This window comes from Octopus bimaculoides, chromosome 21, assembly GCF_001194135.2.
Source record: "Octopus bimaculoides isolate UCB-OBI-ISO-001 chromosome 21, ASM119413v2, whole genome shotgun sequence".
NCBI classification, from domain to species: Eukaryota; Metazoa; Mollusca; class Cephalopoda; order Octopoda; family Octopodidae; genus Octopus; species Octopus bimaculoides.
The window spans coordinates 4,081,363-4,084,722 of record NC_069001.1 but is presented as its reverse complement, the minus strand read 5'-3'; the positions used below and the strand labels follow the sequence as shown (position 1 = coordinate 4,084,722).

General features: G+C 34.9%; 1 protein-coding gene across 1 annotated transcript in view; it reads left to right on the top strand.

Annotated features, from left to right (window-relative positions):
- LOC106872037 (serine/threonine-protein kinase 33) overlaps positions 1 to 3,360 on the top strand; it is a 224,305-nt gene that overhangs the window by 124,017 nt on the left and 96,928 nt on the right. The window lies entirely within an intron of this gene.

Sequence of the window (3,360 nt, the reverse complement as noted above, 5' to 3'; positions counted from 1 at the left end):
TATTATTATTATTATTATTATTATTATTATTATTATTATTATTATTATTATTATTATTATTGCAGGGAGCTGGTAGAGCAATTTTTTTGCTTTTTCCATCTCTTTACATTTTGAGTACCAATGTCACTGAGGAAAAACTTTACCTTCATTCTTTCAGGGGTTGAAAAAATAAGTACCAATCAAGAACTGGGGCTTGATGTAATCGACATCAACCACCTCCCCCCTCCCATCACAATATTTTGGTCAGAAGGAACTGAACTGCAATGTCTATGATTTTTTACCCTCCAGTTCTTGATTCTTATGTCTGGGTGATTTGCTTTGATTTCTTTGTCAGTTCAAACAAGCATAACCCAGATGATTGTAGCCTGATTGTTGTCATATATCTTGTTTAGCACAGGTTTATACAATTTCTTGTTTGTTTTTTATGTTGTAGTATTGGCATATTGCCCAGTGGATATAACTACTTACTCTGTTGTCTCTGCATATATATTCAGATTTGGCAAGAACTGGACAGCCAGAGATGATGTGGTCAACTGTCACATTGTGCTGGTTGCACATATTGCATTTGGTGTTAGGGCCTGTTTTCATTAATTTGCTTTTAGTATTGTTTGTGGTCAGACATTGGTTTTATGCAGTAAGAATGAGTCCTTCCATTTCTGCTTTTAGTTCAGAGCTTTTGAGCCATTGTTGGCTTTCAGTTAGGCTCACTTCTTTTCTGTCAAGCCTTGCTAGGTATTAGCCATGAAGTTATTTTTCTCTCCATTTCTTCTTTAGTATGTTTTGTAGTTCAGCTTTCATGTTGTATTTTGTCTCTTTAATCATTTCTCTTGCATTGTCATTTGAGTTTAGTGTTTCAGTGAAATTTGTTTCTGTTTCATATTTTATTACCTCCTTGTGTAGAGAGAAGAGCATTTCATTTTCTTCGCATTGCTTTATTACATGAAGTAGCTGCTCACTTTTTGTTTCTAAATATTTTTGTAGCTCAACTGTTGTAATTTAAAGCAGTTCTCTCTGTCAGGACATGTCTGTCCTCCTTCTGAGCAGGGTAGATATGTTCTGTCTGTGTCTGCTTTGGGCTAGTGACTTTGATCAGCTGTTAATAGTTTCCTGGTTTTTCTAAGTTTCTCAATTCATTAATCTTCCAGTCTATTATGTTTAAGCTGTAATTTATGACTGCAATGGCTACTGTGTTTATTTCTATCAATCTTATTTTTAGCATTGAGTTCAGTTTTTAACATTAGCCTTACTCTTCTGCTATTTTCTTTCCTAATTTTCTCTTTTATTTCTATGTGTTGTCGTTTAGCTATATCATTAATTACTAGATATTTGTATGGACGATTGTGGTCCAATTCTCTGATTTCTGTGTCTGTTGAATGCAATATCTTCAGCGCTGATCAGTCTGCTTTTTCTCAATGTTACTTTGGAACATTTGTCCAACTCCATTCTCCTCCTGATATCTTTGCTAAAACTATGGACAATTTTTAGGATGTTTTCTTACTCAGGTGATATTCCAGGTAAAAACAGCTTAACCATACTGGCATGTACAAACACACAAACACATGCACATACACATAAATACACACACACACACAAAGTGCTGGTGCCACATAAAAAGCATTGTACATTCTGTAAAATGATTTGTGTTAGGAAGGGCATCCAAAGGTAGAAACCATGGAGAAGCAGACAGAAGAGCTCCTTGCAGTCCTCTGGCTCTTTGGTTCCAGTTGAACTGTCCAAACCATGCTAGCACATAAAATAGAACATTAAATGATGATGACAATAGTGATGATGATGATGATGATGATGATGATGATGGTGGTGATGGTGATGGTGATGATGATGATGATGATGATGATGGTGATGATGATGATGATGATGATGATGATGATGATGATGATACTCAACATGCAAATGTCTTACAAACTCTGAGTTAAATTTGAAAAAGTACAATTGACTGAAGCAAGATAAGAATTTCCCATTTGATAAAATCTTTCTGTGTTGTTATATTATCTTTCTCTCTCTCTCTCTCTCTCTCTCTCTCAGCTTCTTTCTCTTTCTCTAATGAATATACTCAGTCATGTGTGTATCAATTTTACTGGCAGCCTGATAAAAAATGCAGGCAACACGTTGATTTACCACTTTGAAATCGACTGATTATTCTTTGTCGGTGTGATGTGTACAAGAAGACACAGCCGATGATGACATAACCAACCTGTGCCGGTGTAGAGAAACAGATGTAAAATGAAAATGATAAGCAGGATGACGATGATGATGATGATGATGATGACATTTAGCTCAACATTCCGACACGCTACTACTTTTGTCAACTCCCTGTTTGAAGATCAAGTTTCGATATTAATAAACAAAGAAAAACAAAAAGAGAAAAAAAATGAAAAGAAAAGGCAAAAAAAAAATGGAGCAACAAACGAAATTCTTTCCCTAAATACATGAAAACTTGATTACATTTCTTGAGAAAATGTTTTGACATATTGCAAGGTTAGTTTTATTTTTTCTGTTGCTTTCTGTTTATTTCTTTGCTTTGTTTTTCGGTTCTTATTTTGCACAAAGGTACTACGTATTCCACCCAGCCTATCTTTTAACTTTGTTTACAACCACCAGCACCACCAATAACCTATTTTGGTTTATTTACTTCCTCTTGTACTGTTTGTTCTGACAACCCAAGCTCGCAGTTAATCTGCAGGTTTCTCACTCCTCGTTATGAATACTCTCCTTCTAATGATGACTTTGCCATATTGAAACTCCTTAGAATAAATCAGTTATTTTAGCATTGTTTACAAATTTGTTCTTTTGCTGTTTGTGTTTTCAAAATTCTTTCTTGCATGACTCAGGGTCTCTCAACAATTATCGCAGTCATAAACTTCAAAAGTATTATTATTAACATTTTTTTTTTGCACTGAAGACATGTCTTCCTGTCATTTTCGCATTTTCTCTTTCTTGCATTTTTTATTCCTTCTCTTTCACCTTCTGTTTTTTTTCTTCCCTCTCTTGTATATTTCCGTCTGTTTGTCTTCTTCTTCTTCCGCAAATTCCTTCTAAGCTTTCATGAGAGATATGTAGAAAATGAAAAAGATTTTTTTTTGTCCTTCTAAAATGAAAATAATAATTTTGATAATTCTTTCTAATTTTGACACAAAGCCAGTAATTCTGAGGGGAGGGAGCAAGTTGATTTCATCGACTCCCAGAGGTGGACTGGATCTTTATTTTACTAACCCCACCCAAAAAGGATGAAATGCAAAGTTGATCTCAGCAGGATTTGTACTCAGGATGTAGAGAGTGGGAAGGAATGCTGCTGAGCACTTTGTCTGAAACACTAATGACTCTGTCAGCTTGCCACCTTTT